The 17157-nt window shown below is 40.1% G+C and overlaps 1 long non-coding RNA gene across 1 annotated transcript; it reads right to left on the bottom strand.

Annotated features, from left to right (window-relative positions):
- Positions 1-12802: 12802 nt before the first annotated feature.
- LOC311277511 lies at positions 12803-13803 on the bottom strand. Its single transcript, XR_014625274.1, has 4 exons — positions 13732-13803; positions 13509-13633; positions 13042-13092; positions 12803-12916 (listed from the first exon to the last, which is right to left on the bottom strand). It is a non-coding gene; the product is annotated as an uncharacterized lncRNA (long non-coding RNA).
- Positions 13804-17157: the final 3354 nt, after the last annotated feature.

The following is a 17157-nucleotide window of genomic DNA, read 5'->3' as shown; positions in this document are numbered from 1 at the left end:
CGGAAGGTCTCCTCAATGATGTGCCCCATGCTCCATTCATAGTGCCTTCGGTTTGATCTATCCTGGACAGAGATTTGCAGAAACACCAGACTGCACTTTAATACTGGAAATAATGATTTCTGAAAATGCAGAATAAATCAAGATGTAACATTTATTTGTCAGGTAAAAATGTATCATGCCAATTACACAAGTGATTAAAAGCCAATTCAGAAATAATAAATACATGACATAATTTACTCAAAGATGGCTCTAAAGGTAAGCAATGCATTCCTGACAGAGAAAACACTGAAACAGCCCTGTATGGGGGATGATCCTGGTAAAGGGTCCCAAAGACTGCTCTGACACCTATCCTTAAATACCCAGACCAGAACAAAAGGGTTGTACCAATATTTTTTAGAGTTGTTGTGGATCAATTCATGTCCCCCAGGGAGTAGCACCTGGTTTCGGGGGAGAAGGGGAGATATCTTGTAGAGACATCACCCAAAGAGGAGAACAGTTCTCCTAAGTTCTCAATCTTTCTCATGACATGATACAATGAAATTAAGACCTTTTTACCAATTGCACTGAGACATTGATTCCAAACATGATAAAATGATACCAAACATGAAAAGAAAAACAATAGATTCACAGGATTCATCATATGTGATATATAGACAATCTCAGTGAACTTTTGGTGACTTGACTCAGGGGGAGAGGAAGGGTGGAGGTGTAACGGAGGCCAGCTGGTAGTTGCTGTGCGAATAAACCTCACCCCTCTGATCTCGATAGGCGCTCTAGCGACAGATGCTAGAGGCTGCAGTCTTTAGCCTCCTTGTTAGAGCGCCTGACTCTCATGCCGGAGACCCGCACGGAGCGGGGTGTGAAGGACCCGGTGAGAGGGGTTACAGAGGGAGAGGGGGATGCAGAGATAAGGAAGGAAACAAGTTTGGACAGGACAATGTCCCGTGCTCTGTCTTTGAGATCTTCATTGTTTTATTGCTTTATTGCAAGGGTGAGTTTTATCTTAGCAGGAAAATCAGTCCTTACACTTTATTATACATGACCTTTCAGTCATCTGGTATTAATCCCAGTTTGCATGAAAAAAGATAACCTGGTCTGCACAGTAAATCTAATTCTCTAGTTCCTCGTGATCGTACAGACAAAGCAACACTGATCCTTTAGAACAGCAGATTCATTCACATCAAATGAGTTTATGCTTCATGATATGCAAAGCCATCCTCATTCAGCTTCAGATCTGATCAGTCTCTAACCTGAAACTGAAGCACTTTGAGTTTAATAACTCTAATAACGGCTAATCTTGTTAATCTGTATTAAAATTAATAAATATACAATACAAGAATGGATTTATTTTATTTATAATGCCCCTAATCCTATGTCATGCAATTGATATTCTAACACATATAGACCTAAGTCTACTGAATGTAGTCTTAATACAATGTTTTTATTTGTAGAATAATTTTATATATTAATTAAAAATATTTTGTGTGAGTCCTTTATAGCAGATGATCATGTGATCTCTCAGTTGTTGATCTGCTGTAATACTGATGATCATCAGAGCAACAGGTAATGTATCGTGTCAGTGTTTCTCTATCTTATATGCATGAGTGTGCAGTCTGTGCTGCTCAGATTGCCATTTCCTCACAATCTAGTGCATTTGTACGATTGCACATGCCACCGGTTTAATATTGTGTCAGAGAAACATTCTGGAGTTTGACTGTGAACACTTTCAGTTAAAGAAGAAGTCAATCAATAAGAGAATTTCACTGAAATACAGTTTGACAAATGAATCCTCAGTGGATCCTCCACAGCTTTTCAGATCAACTGAGTCTTCCAGAATCTGTTTTAGGCATGATAAATAAACATGACTCAAAAGGGACTTTTCAATGCAAGCAAAGACATGACACATTAGTGACTGAGTCAGGGTTATTTTTAAACATAGTCTAACCAGTGTCTGGGTTTTTTCTTTTTTTGTCCCTTGCAATGAAGACGGCACAGAATAGAGAGGTTGTGGCACGGTAGACAAAGCGCTGTGATAATCCATCATAGATATCGTTTTAAAAATTCTCTCTTTCGAGTGTAGAAGTCAACTTCTTCATCAGGGTTATAACATCAGAGGTGTTACAAGCTGCTCATGTCTGATCTGATCAAGAAATGGCAGAAAGCTCATGTCAGTTTGTAAGAACCCACATCGGTGTAAGAGATTGTGCTATAGTCGGCACAGCTCATTTAAGCTTTAGTGATGAACTAATCCATAAAAAAACACATTTCATTCTTTGCCCACTGAAAAAAAAAAATACAATAGGAAAAAAAAGAAGTGGTTTATTAATAAAGAAGAAATGCAGATTATTTTTATATGAAAAGTGAACCAGGTTGATTCTCTCTTGTGTAGATTAGATTTATTATAGTAAAAGTCATTTTAATCAAAAAAAATCATACCAATAATTGGCAATCTCCTTTTAAAAATAGTTAATTCTATTAAATTCTTTCTGAGGATTTTTTTAGTATTTCACAAGTTACTTGCTTTGAATGACTACACAGTTTAATTACATACAGATAAATGGAATAAATAATGTACCAATCTAGAATACAGTTGTTGCAATACAAAATACACATTTGATCAAAAGTAAACTGTTACATGTTGGAAGTTAACATTAATAATTGAATATACTGTCACAAAATGTTATGATTATATCCAGTCCTTTTGAATCTGCACATGTCAAGAGATTCTGGTCAGAAGTCTCGAGTAAATTAACGATCCTAAACGATCAATATTTCCTCATTCCCTTCTGACAGAGATCTGAATGCAATGCATTAATCAATACACTTCGTTTAGTAAACTGGACAGACAGAACTAAAATATCTAACACGGTATTGGCTCAGTTTACTATAGAAACCTCAACACTTAGGAAATGATCTGCCACACTTAGAAATAAAACAATTCTGTCTTGTACTCGTACAACATTAAATACAAAAAACAATCAATGCAAACACACTTGGTTTTCAGTGACTTGGATCTTCATTTGTGTCCTGAAGATGGATGAAAGTCTTATGGTTTGGACATGAGGGAAACGGTGAGTAATTAATGACAGAATTTTAATTTTTACCCTTTAAACCCATTCATACACATCTTATTCTGTAACAGTGTCTGTCTTATTATGAACATGATATCGGTTGATTATATAGATATATAATATTTGTATAATGTCTATAATAATGCTAAAAAATAAACAATATAAAACAATCACTTTTGCAGTGACTGAATATTTAGAAATATTTTGCTGATCAGGTAAAAGGCACTGCACCTGTTTGAAGAGAAAACACTCTCAGAACTTTAACACACACAGTTACTGTCAGTAAAGTATAATTTACTCTGTTTAGTTTGTGTATGTGATTAGTGTGTGTCACCTCTTCTGTAAATCTCTCTGAAACATCAGAATGAAACTCTGGATCTTGAGAAACTAGACAGTAAAAACAGAAACATCTGATTATAGTTTAATATAAGTGGATGAATAGTAAAGTTCAGGATTGATTTGACACATTCAGACACCAGAGAAGATGTAACTTCACATTGACTTGAAATGACTGTGGTATTCCTGCAATGCCAGCGGCTGCAGTTTCAGGACTGATCCTATAGTTGTTTATATGTATTAGCAGTTTAAACTATTTTATAGCACCTACTATGAAAGTCTGTATTTCATTTTTCATCAGGAATGATTTAGTTGTTTGTTTGTATTTAATTGATATATTGTCTTAACCCTTAAACATAGGCCTATCCATTTGTAACACTCTTAAAGTATTTCACATAATTTGTTTCAATAGATGAGCAACTATTCTGGTTTTAAATTCTGATTTCTTGGAAAGAGAATATTTTCAGTTCTGTCTGATGTGTGACACACTTAAAGTGCAGGCATATGAAATATGTGTAACCGTGTTTTATCTTAGATACTCACAGTTTGGTTTTCCACTGTTAATGCTGTTCCGTCTGACTCGTCTCTGCCTTTGTTTCTGTCCTGGATCAGCAGTTTGTGTCTCATCATCTTTCTTTGTCATTTTTCCTCTTTCTCTCTGGTCCTGATATTCAGTTCTTCTGCAGTTTGTGATTCTCCACAGATCTTCTGCCATGCATTCATTTCTCTTAAATTCTGTTTGTGCATTATCTGTTGCAGACAGAGGTGCAATGTAAGAGTTAAAGTTTAATTTTATTTATTCATTGCAATACATATTTACATTTCAATTTCAATGCATTTTTTAAAAGAATAAAGTAATTTTAACCTTGTAAAAAGAATCTCCTCTGCAGCTCTGAGATCTCTGTTTGTGCAGTCTGAGCTGGAGAGTGTTTTAGCTTTGGAGAGCAGCTTTAGACATGCCTCCGCCACCCCCTCTGTCAACAATAAACCCGGATATTAGATCATAAGATATTACTGATCAGTTTCAGGATGTATAATTAAGCTGATTACACAAGGTTTTGGTCAAACAGTTTGTGTTTTTTTAACTGACTGAAGAAGATATAGATCTCTAGACAGCAGTGGCAGATGGCTGTTAATTTAATGATGGCAAATGCACAAATTCCTGAAATAAAATGAACACGAATTTTTTTATTTTTTTTTATTGAATTGACATGAAAGAGACGATGCCTCTTTTAGTCAGGCAATCAGATGCAGTTATTGGCTATTGATATTCTAAAAATGACCAAATATTGGTCTGACATGTATTCGTTCAGTCATTATATCAGGGCTCAACGCCAAGGCTGTTTTTCTGCTGGCCCAGTGGTTAACAGTTTTACTTGTCCTCTACCAACATTTGCACACATTTTAGATACAAGTGAAATTTCACAATTCTAGATTCCAGTTTCAATACCACAGCAAAACCTACTAGCCTAACTAAGATTATTAAAAACAAGTAAAGAACAAATAATCAAATTACAAGCAATAGCACAAATAAATACAATATAGAACAGAGATACAAATTAAATGAACAGTGCTTTTCAGGTAGGTCTAACAGTAGTTTTCAGGTACAGAAATTGAATAAAGTAATCTAATATAAAACAACACTGCATATAATCTAAACTGAACATTAAATAAAGATTGGTTGAACTTTAATTTACAGTACATGTACTTGCGTGTAATTAGTGTACTTACCTAAGAAAGTACTGGGCATTATATGTATTATATATTATATAGCCTAAGTACATAAGTTATATGTATGAAGAACCGGAATATAAAATAAAGTGCTTCCTGAAGATTAATCATTATTTAAGTTACAAAGGTTACTCAGTCAAGAGCAGTGAGTGATTTTTTTTCTTTGTCTTTGGTTGTTTGATTAACATTAAAAACACAGACAGCGGCAGGAATATTAGGCTGCTGTCACTTTAAGAATAATGTACAGATCCAATAAACTGATATTATGTATATGCGTTGTCATTCAGTTTAGACATAACTGACTATGTTTACTAGAATCCTCCATTCCTTGCCAAGGAGAGAATTTTGACATAATTTGTGTGAATTTGTGTGTTTAAGCGCAAGAAGATGAGAAGGAAAACTCAATTCAGTGTTAACGAGACATGTCTGAGACATGGTTTCTGGGGGTGCGCTTCGGATATATGTCGAGTTTAGTTCTCTTTTGCATCTTGCGCTTTAATATTTAAATTGGCAATGTTAAAAACACGTGCCACTGGTAAACTTCTGTGACGGTGCAGAACTGGTCGGGACAGTAATAGCTCCGTCAACCCTCGCAATCAACTTAATCTTCATAATCTTCTGGTTTATCCAGTGTGTTTTATTGTGTATTTTATATGCGTCAACACGGCAAAGTCATTGTTGATTTAAATTTTTCTGGTTGGACATGTTTTTAAATGTATCGTGCCATATATTGACTCAAACATCCCAGTCATCCAATATTTACTTTATATTCTTGTGAGTGTGTTTGTGTGCGTGTATATGAGTGTGTGTGCGTGCATGTGTGTGTGTGTGTGATATGAGAAAATTATGGTTTTTAATGCATAAGTAACTTAAGTAAAAATTTGTGATTAGTCACTTTATTTATCAGTCACACAATAACGTAACACGCATGCTTTTTCCACTAAGTACAGAGAGAACTGTGTAGTCATGTGGCTTACCTTACCTTAGTGCATGAGTGATATTTAGGCTACTGAGGCTATATTTACTTGAGCATTAAAGGAATAGTTCAAGGGAACTCGAGCGGTGTGGAGACACTGTGTGATTGCATTGTGTAATAAAACAGCAGGAGAACAATTACAGCACAGAATGTTACATTTACCTCAGGAAATCCATTTAATGACCAGCACGTTAGTTGACTAGAAAAAAATAGCTATAGAGAGGAGTATTTTGCTAAATATGTGCACTATTCTATTTTTACTTGTGCCATTAAATAATTGTTGTTATAATGAAATATATTTAATTTAATTTGTTATTTTTAACCTTTAATAATACCAGCTGATAGGGCTCTCTGTATATTTACAGCATTATGTGATATATATATTTTTTCTTGAGAAAAAATAACATGTAGGCTATCTACTGCAGCCTAACTAATATTTATCCAAATGAGTCAATATTGAATCAAGATTGAAATCAAATTCCAAGAATTGAATTGAAAGTGAAAGTTGTGTTAACCCTAATAATAAAAAAACAGCAGCCTACCAGTCATTGTACCATGTAAACATTGTAACATGTTGTCACTAAACTTAATACAATTCTGTGTAGTTACTAAATGTTTTGACAATCACAATTACACCTATTGTGATGCAAGCTGTTTTTTTTTTTTACATCCCCCCAATCCCAAATGGTTTGATGGATGTCCAAAAACAAAAATTATATTTATATAGTTCCCATTATAAAGTTGGAAGAGCCAGAACATTTTTTTATAACTCTGATTAGGCTATATTCGTCTGAAAAAGAATGTCATATACACCTTCAGGGTGTATACAGGCTTCAGGGTGAGTAAATCGTGGGCTATTTTTTTATTTTTGGGTGAACTATCCCTTTAAGGCCTTTGCATGCAGTGAAAATTTAGTTGCGCCTTTTAGTGGACAAACATTTATCTTTATATTAAAAAAACTGAATTCTGTGTAATGCAGTTGCTATTCTTCTGTAGTCTCGAATTAATAAAATCTTCTGACCAGCATTCACTAATTATGTTCCAAATACCATCTGAATGCAGGTTAGTTTAAACCCTTATTAATTAGTTACGACTGTAACCCTTGAGAACTGCGTCGAATGACACTTTGGGGGAAGGCCCTGAAGTATGAATGAAACTAAACCAATCCTGATTGGTGTTGCGTCATGACGTAATGTGTGACGGCATATGCGGAAGCTACAAAAGGACGCCGGCACACAACAGAGATAGCATTCTGGTTCCCAAACCTGTCCTGCCGGCACCCCAACACTGCACGTTTTCTTTGTCTCCCTAATCAAACACACACTCACATGGGTTAATGAGCTGATGAGTTGAATCAGGTGTGTTTGATTTTGGGCGACCCGAAACACACTAACAACTGGTCTGACTTCCGCCATGAGGAGAACCTCTGGATATATATTTTGAGAGCTCTGACAGGGCAGAGCAGGTGAAGTCTCTCCTCATCTGCCGTCACGTGAGGTGGAGGATGAAAAGCCTGCAGAACCGTAGGCCGTGCCACATTAGATGGCACCTTGGGCAAATAGCCCGGCCTAGGATTTAGGATGGCTTTAATGTCCACCTGTTAGATATAGAGAGTGTCTGGAGATCTCCTACCCTCCTCAGAGAAGTAATGGCCAAAAAGAAAGCCACCTTCAGGGAAAGGTTCTTGGCCTCAGCCGACTCCAGTGGTTCGAAGGGGGCCTCAACCAACCCTTCGAGAACCACCGCCAGGTCCCCCCTGGTACGAGCCGCAGGTCTCATCCTCCATGCCCCACGGAGGAAACGTACGACCAACTGCTGTCTCCCCAGAGGCCCATCACTCAGAGGAGCGTGGAAAGCCAAAATGGCAGCCACGTACACCTTGAGAGTGGACGGGGTAAGACCAGCCGAGAAGCGATCTTGGAAGAACTCCAGCACTGAAGCCACCGGGCAGTTAACTGGGTCCACCTCACGCTCTCTGCACCATATGGTGAAAACATTCCATTTTAGGCCATACAATTTCCTCGTGGAGGGAGCTCTAGAGCTGAATATGGTCTCCACTACTCCAGCTGACAGGCCGGCCTCTCGGTACTGTGCCCCCTCAGGGGCCAGACCCACAGTTTCCATAGTTCGGGCCGAGGGTGAAATATTGAGCCCTCTGCCTGAGTCAGCAGGTCCCTCCTGATGGGAAGCTCCCATGGAGGGCCGTCCAGGAGTAAATATTATGTCTGAGAACCATACTCGGGCCGGCCACAATGGGGCTACCAATAATAGACTGATCCCGTCGCAACGAACCCTCTCTAGAACTCCCGGGAGCAGAGCGATCGGGGGAAATGCATACAGACGCAGCCTCGGCCACGTCTGTACCATGGCATCCAACCCCAGCGGGGCTGGATGTGTGAGGGAGAACCACAGTGGACAGTGAGTCGTCTCTCGAGACGCGAATAGATCCACTTCAACTGGGCCGAACCTCTGACATATTAACTCCACCACCTCGGGATGGAGTCTCCATTCCCCGGGCCTCAGCCCCTGCCTCGACAGGATGTCTGCTCCCTGATTCTGATTCCCTGGGATGTATGTTGCTCTGAGAGACAACAATTTTCATTGGGACCACAGGAGGATCTGATGCGCCAATCTGCATAGAGGGCGAGACCTCAGACCCCCTTGATGGTTTATATAGGCCACCACCGACATATTGTCCGTCCTCACAAGGACGTGATGACCCTTGAGATCCGGCAGGAAGCTCCTCAGAGCTCGGGACACCGCCAACATTTCCAGGCAGTTTATATGCCAGGAGGAATGATGGTCCTGCCATAGACCTCTCGTAAAGTGGCCGTCAATGACCGCGCCCCAGCCTGTGAGGGAGGCGTCTGTCGAAACGGCTTTCCGGCGTCATGACGCTCCCAGCACGGGACCTTGGGACAGAAACCAAGCTTTCTTCCACATAGATAGGGAACGAAGGTATCTGCGCGTAACCATGATCATGCGAAATGGGTTTCCCCTCGGGGAGAACCCCTTGGTTTTCAACCACCACTGCAGGGGCCTCATGTGCAGGAGACCGAATGGAATGATGTTGGATGCTGCTGCCATGAGACCTAACACTCTCTGAAAATGTTTTACAGTGATGGCCTGGCCTAGCTTTATCCTGGTCACCGTGGCCAGGATGGATTCGATCCATGCAGGAGACAATTGTGCCCGCATCGTGACCGAATCCCACACCACTCCAAGGAACGTGGTTCTCTGGGCTGGTGCCAACACGCTCTTTTTCGTGTTGAGTCTCAACCCCAGGCTCTGGATGTGGGCAAGGACGACATCTCGATGCCGAACTGCCAGCTCTTGTGACTGGGCCAGGATCACCCCGTTGAACTTTGGTGGGCGGGAACCGAACTGTAGTCTGTACCCCTTTTGAATGGTGTGCAGAGCCCAAGGAGAAATATTCGTGAGATTTTTCCATGCATTGAAATACTCTACTAAGGGAACCAGCCTCTCGAGGCTGGCATCGGGTTTTAATCGGGATTCGTTCTTGGCCCCCTGAAGCGGATCTCCGGCAGGGTTCGACCGAAAACGATTCTCGATGTGCGGACGTGAGTGCTGCCTGGCCGCAAGCCTGTGGGGTGGACAGTGCAGGGCGTGTTCGCTGGAAACCGATGTGTCCCGAAGCGCACTTGACGGTGGGAAGTCGACATCGATTTCCTGCGGGCTCCGCGGAGGAGGCGACCTCGATCGCTTCCCCACGGGTGGGGCCGCCCGCAGAGGACCTAGTCTGGCTAGGACCTCTTTGTCGAAGCCTTTTTCGCCTTCAGGACGGCCCTCAGGTCGCCCTGCTTAGGCTGAGGCTTCGGCTGAGAGCGTCGTCTATGTCCCCAGGCTGCTTGAGGGGGGGCTTTAGAAGCGACGCTCTCTTTTTGCACCTGTCTGTAGGCGGAGGAGCTGGTGGATGACTGCGGCTGCCCACTGGGGGCAGGCTTCTTTGATTTTGAGCGGCAAGGGAGATATTGTCTGAAGGCTGCAGACTGTTTCTTCGCCTCCTGAAACCTGTCGATGACGATGTTAACCGAGTCGCCGAACAGGCCAGAAGGCGAAATCGGGGCATCAAGGAGGAAAGCCCTGTCTTTCTCCTTGATGCCCGACAGATTTAACCACAGATGTCTCTCCGAGACCACCATTGCCACCATGGAACGGCCGATTGCACGGGCCGTTTCCTTGGTGACTCAGAGAGACAAGTCTGCAGCCTTCTTCAACTACACAATGTCTTCCGGAGTTGGTCCCTCACCCTCATCTATATCTTTGAGAAGGTCAGCCTGGTACGCTTGTAGTACTGCTATTGTATGCAGACTAGCACCAGCCCAACCCTCAGCCATATAAGCCCTGCCCACCAACGATGATGTTTCAAAACACGGTTTAGTTGGCAGCACCGGGGTTTTTAGGGATGATGCAGACTCGGGGGCTAAATAGGTGGCAAGCGGCTGTTCCACCCGAGGCATCATCCCATAACCGTTCTCTCGCGCCCCCAAGATGTTACTGTAGTTCAAAACAGGGGGGTTGGACACGCGAGATGAGTGTGGATTTTTCCACGATTTACACAACTCATTATGCAAATCGGGAAAGAACGGTAAACCCCGATGGCGAGGTTTCTCTCTATGCTGCAGGAAGCACTCGTCCAACTTGCTTTTTACTAGCGCTTCCTGCCTCTCATGTGGCCAGCTGATATTAAGACGGGCCACAGCACGAGAGACAACCTCCACCAGCTCCTCATATGCGGGGACATGGGGTGGTGAGTCATCCCTAAAATCCCCGCCTTCGATGCTGAGCACTTCTACTTTCTCGGAAGCAGACAGCTCAAGCATCGGGCTCTCCACTCGTGCGGAAGAGCATCGGAACTGGCGGATCAATCACGAGAGCGTGCCTCGGCAGTCTCGGGATCCCCCGCCAGATCCATCTGCAAGCCCCATGAAGAGCGTTGCCGCCCCGCCTCAGCGAACGCGGGTCCCGCACCACGAGGCTCGTGAGCCTGGCCATCATCATCGAAAATGGCCAGACGGCCATTTTCACTGATTACACTGTTTGGGAGCGCAGCACACGGATTGTTAATTTTTCACAATCCTCGCAAGCAGCCTCCTCGAGAGCTACCCGCGCGTGCTGCGCTCCCAAACAGTGTAGTTGGTGTGTGTCCCCACCCGTGATATAACGTGGGCAGGGATGCACACACCTCCTGTAACTGCTTTTACTCGCCATATTTATATAAATGCTTGTGACTTGTGACAAACAACACCAAATATGACATACAAGAACAGAGAGCGCTTGCTGAAGAACAGAAAGCTATCTCTGTTGTGTGCCAGGGTCCTTTTGTAGCTTCTGCATATGCCGTCACACATTACGTCATGACGCAACACCAATCAGGATTGGTTTAGAGAAAATAGTGATTTTGACACCTATAAAGAGGTTGAAAAGTATGAAAAATAGAAAGGTAAAAAGTTTTTTAAGGAGGTTTTACTGTTAGTTTGATAAACAAAGAGGAATTTGTCCAAAATTATATGTATTTTTAAAAATATGACCAAAGTACATAAAAGTGCCCATAGTCTAAGAATCACCCATACATAACTATGTTTTCAGTGGTGTATAAAGACCTTAATGAACCGTTATGTTTTTATTACCCTTTAATGAGCTGAACACTGAAACAACGATGAACAAGAAACAATAATATTCGCAATAACATCGTTTTACTGAATAATTAAAGGTATAGCGGAGGATCTTTCCAAATTTTAGATAAGACCCGCCCTCTCCACTTTTTGAAAAGTTTGATTGATTCACCAGAATGATTGACAATTAGGAAGACCAATAGTATAGGTTACCCACCAGGAAGTAAAACATCCTCCGCTATACCTTTAAGTAAACCTATTTCTTAATTTATCTTTGTAAAGAAACCTCATTGCCTAACTTAACTCACCACTAGATGCCGCTAAAAATGACACCGTGCACGTGTTTTTGGCTTACTGTTTTAACTATTCTTATTTCTTTTTATTATTTTAATTTCTTCTATGTAAAGCACTTTGAATTGCCATTGTGTATGAAATGTGCTATATAAATAAACTTGCCTTGCCTTGCCTTGCCTTGCCTTACTGTCTGCAGGGGAGGGGTTTGAAGAAGCAGCTTCGACTCGAGAAATACACCCCCCTCCCGAAATTACGTTTGGGAACTTCACTAAAATTTCAGAGCAAAAGGGGGCTTTCAAAGCCTTCCAAAGGGGTTTTCTTCCCAGGGTCCTTTGTAAGTGACGTCATTTGTTTGCATCTGTAGTGTCAACACATACAGTGTAATTTTCCACTGGAATTTCAAGGCATTCTTTGAGTCATGGTGGAACCACAGTGAGGTATTTTTTTACACTTTTTGATAATCAAATAAATGCAGCTCTTTGTGTTTAGAGCTGAATGTTCTGCTGGTGCCATCACTGGTGTCATGATATCATTTCGACATAAGTCTGAACTAAATTTCTCATGCGTTCATCAGAAAAGCTGCACAGAAGTTATCAATTGGCTTTTTGATTTCCGTACCCATTACTGAGGAACAACCTTACAAAGCCTTCACAAACAAACACTGTTTTTGTTAAGCTCATGTCTGTCTTTCCAATAATGCTTCCATCATAACAGAAACCTGCAGCATTGTTCAGTGACAGTCGAAACTCTTCTCTCTCTTGCTGATTTTTATTTATTAAATGATAAAGTACAATGAGAAAATTAACACAAAACAAGCAGTTTAGGTAAAATGAAGAATATTTTGTAGGTGAGATGAAAAGAACTGCTGCTTTCTAAAAAGAGAAAAAAATACTTTCAGAAATATAACACACACAAAGATCAATATAGCAACACATTTGTTCATCAGTTCTACATAGAGTAAACTATGTTTATTCTCTGTATAATATGTGTGTCTTACCTCTTTTGCGGCTCAGTGAAACACCAGAATGATTCTGTGCGATGTGAGAAACTGGGAATGAAAAACACAAACATCTGCTTATAACTTTCATACAGCGTATCATGTGTGATTGGATGAACTGATTCATGAATCAGTGTCACTTAAGCGTCATGCACTTGTGGACATACATTTACATGCACCTGCAGAATCTGCAACATGTGAATCATTTAAACCAAATAAGAAGGATCATTATAACTCCTTAAAAAGAAAAAAGTCCTGCCCTGATTAAGCATAATAGATTTACATAATCCACAAGACATGAAGACAATAATAGCAATTTGAAACTTATGACCATAAGTGTAAATTTAAATGTTGCTTTTCCTATACAGTATAGTTTATATAGAGAAATATGAAGACACAGAGAGGCAGATGAAACACAGCTGATGATTAAATAAAACAGTTTGATATTAAACATCATAAATACTCACAGTTTGGTTTGCCGCTATTAATGCTGCTTTGTCTGACTAGACTCGGCGTCTTTGGTTCAGAAGATCGTAACTTTTTGTCCTTTTTGTTCGCCATTTTCTCTTTCTCTCTTGTCCATTTAATTATTCTTTTTTTTTTTTTAATGCAAAACATACAAACATAAATGTCCGGTTTAAATGAAGTAATTAATAAAAATCTCTTTACAACAAATGGTGTTTTAATAACCTTGTGATCAGCCGAAAAGGAAATGTCCAGCTCTGACATCTCTGCTGTTGTTGTTTAGTATATTATAGGCTATAAGTGAAACCCCCTGTAAAACTCCTCCTCCTTTAGCCTTATGAATATTCCCCTCCTCCTACCACAGAATTTGTTTATAAACAATATAAAAAATCTGACCTTTTTCTCAGAAATGTTTACATCACGCAATTCTGAATTTGTTGCAGTTTACACATTTGACCACAGCACCTGACACCATGAGATGTGATCTTTCAGAATAGTGTCATCTTGAACTGCTTGATTTTTTTCTCTTCAGAATTGTGAGTTTGGCATAACTGAACACACTTCTGTCAGGGTTCAGTCACCTGTTGTTGTGTTCACGAACATGTGCTTCGTGTTTACATTGGCCACATGCTTTCATGCACACAGCTTGTGTTTGTGTCTGGCTGTGTGTTTTCATGTTGTCATGTGCTGTGTGAACACGCGCCTTATGAGTTCTCATTTTCTCGATGTTTGTTTCTTGTTTTGAGCACATGGCTTGAGATTGTGTTTGCAGGCCATGTGCTGTGTTTTAGTCATGTTTGGTGTGTGCACATGGCTTGTTATTGTGTTTGCTGGCCATGTGCTGTGTTTTAGTCATGTTTGGTGTGTGCACATGGCTTGTATGTTTCCTTGTGCCAAGTCTCACCTCTCTTGTTTTGTTTTGTTTTATTTTTGTAATTAAAATAAAACCCATTATTCCTGCATATTGAGTCCTTGTGTCGCCCTGACAACTTCACATGAAAAAAGGTTAACGTGGCATTATTGAGACATAAATATATGGGCATAAATACATGAAAATGCATTTAAAATAAAAACACAAAACACTTCAGTTGAAATGTATCAAAATAAAATACCAAATACTGCGTGGAAATGTTTTATTTAAATACAAATACAGCATTTTGGATTTTTAAAACACACAAAACACATGAGAAGTTTGCCATTCAGTGAAGTATCACTATTAGGCTGAAATTCAGATATTTAAAAAACTTATAACCTAACCAATTTCACATGAAGTGCTCCATTTGCTCTAAAGCTCTAAATACCCATAAAAGTTCATTTGATTGAACTAATTTGTTTAATTTAAATTTACCCTATTCAAACCAATTCATTGTTTTGAGCATTAGGGTTTACAGTAAAACACTATGTAATTGTTCTCAGACTGGGACAACAGACGGCTCTCTGTGTGAAACTGTTTTTTAAGATGATCTCATTGCATCAAACACCAAAACAATGATGCTTTGTAGCAAAACACAATCTCCTCTTTGTTGACAGTCTGGCATGCAGTAAGTTCAGAAACTGAAAACAGGAAAGTTGGTTTCAACATAAGTTTTTGGAATACACACAATGTACACACACACAAACACACACACACACACACACACACACACACACACACACATATATATATATATATATATTAGTATTGTTGTTGTTCACTTTAGCATGTCCTTCATCACCTTTCATGTAGTGTGTAACAGCTCTATGGCCTCGTTTACAAGTGAAATGTAACCCAATTCAGATTTTTTGCTGATGTGTGACACAGATCGGATGTGTTCTATGACAGTGTAAACAGGGAAAAAAAACACATGCATTCAGATATTTCAAGATCGGTTTCAGGCCTCATTCATATGTGGAAATAAATCGGATATGTGCCAAGTAAACAGGCTGATCGGATTTTCTGAGGCATTAGGCTACTTCTCCGCCGTTTAATGACAAGAGCAACCCCGATGCGCGTCTGCAAAGGGACGGATGGCCTGTCGAAACGTTGTGTCGTCGTAGGAGAGGAATGTGGACAAACGTTGACACAACATATCAAAGGTTGGCTTGCTCATCCAAAATTTCGGACTCACTGCTTCTTGTTAAAGCTCGCCACAATATGCTCCCTACCATTCCTGAGATCTCTCTCGCACACAATAACTGAAGCAAATGCGCGCACTGCAATGATGGCACTTTTTGTCCTCCTCCGCCTCATAATCATGGTGATGTTTGGCGAACTTCGCATATATCGCAGAGCTAGCATCAAGCATATTTCGCGTTCGTCCATCTGTGTAAGATAATTTAACCCTTCAAGCATGCGCATTGTTTCAGATAGTATGGCAATTGTAAACACATGAATCGGATATGGGTCACAATTGAAAGAACGTGTAAACCGACGGTCAAAAAATAAAATAAAAATCGCATATATAGCCAACAAATCAGAATTGGGCATCAAGACCTGCAGTGTAAACGAGGCCTCTGAGGCCTAATCGTTTTTCAAACGAGTCATAAGCCATTTAGTTGTGACGTCAAGACGAAACATTAACATACTGCCGACACCAGGGGAAACTGGAAACCCTTCAAACACTACAGTTGATCCCTGTGGATGCTGGATAGCATCATGTTGAGAAGACACTGTGCTCTACAATGTGACGGTAAAGCCAGTTTTATTTTCACTGCCCAAGGATGAGCATGCCGCAGAGTGTCCTCCTTTTTGGTGTTATGGAAATGACCCTAGAGACACATGATGATCCTCATTGAGCTTAAGATCAGATTCTCTGATTTCTCTTCACTGTCTCTGATCCTGAAACTAAAGGCCTTTGAGTTTCACCTCAAATCTACTTCTGACATCTAGTGGACAAAGATGAAAACTGCAGTGAATATTCTGTGTGTTAAAATAATAAATATACAATACATTCATGTATTTGTTTGATTCATAATGCCCTAATTCAGTTTCATGCGATTGATATTCTGTACTCATGTGTTAACTCAGACCTAAATAAGTGTTCATCCAGTCACAGGGACTTGCTTCTTTTTTTTTTTTTTTTATGAAATGCTTAAAAGAACAGTAACAATTGTCATCACTGTCATACCAAAACAACACAACCATACTCCAGGGTCCATCAGTCTTTCAGTCCAGATGTAGTGCCAACACTTTTATATGTCATTTTGACATCATTCTTCTCTAAATTCTGCTCACATATTCAGACGAGCTGCACAGACGTTATCAAAAAACCTTTTGAATTCATAACAATTGCTGGGAGACAACCTTCAAAGTCAATGTGTCAATGAGAAACAGAAGGATGAATCTCTGCGACTTTTTCATATTTAAACAAAACTGCATCCATATAAAGTCTGTATACTTGTTGCTTATTGTGCAATTCAATATGAATATCTGCTTCAGTTTTTTAAATGTTAAAAATCTTATTGTATTTTATTCTTGTAATCTCTGAATCTAGAAGCAGGGTTTCAGCATTACAGATGTGTTGAGAAACATATGATCTTGATTCCTGCATCAGTGTAAGAGTTTGTGTTTATTAGTTATTAAAGCTTTAGTGATGAACATGCTCAATCAACACTCGTCTTTGGCCTTTGGAAAAGAAAGTACAATATGAAAAGAAACACACAAACAAGCAG

The sequence above is a fragment of the Rutilus rutilus genome, assembly GCF_951802725.1.
Source record: "Rutilus rutilus genome assembly, chromosome: 18".
Lineage (NCBI taxonomy): Eukaryota > Metazoa > Chordata > Actinopteri > Cypriniformes > Leuciscidae > Rutilus > Rutilus rutilus.
The sequence above is the reverse complement of the archived record's forward strand: the minus strand, read 5'-3'. Positions and strand labels throughout refer to the sequence as shown.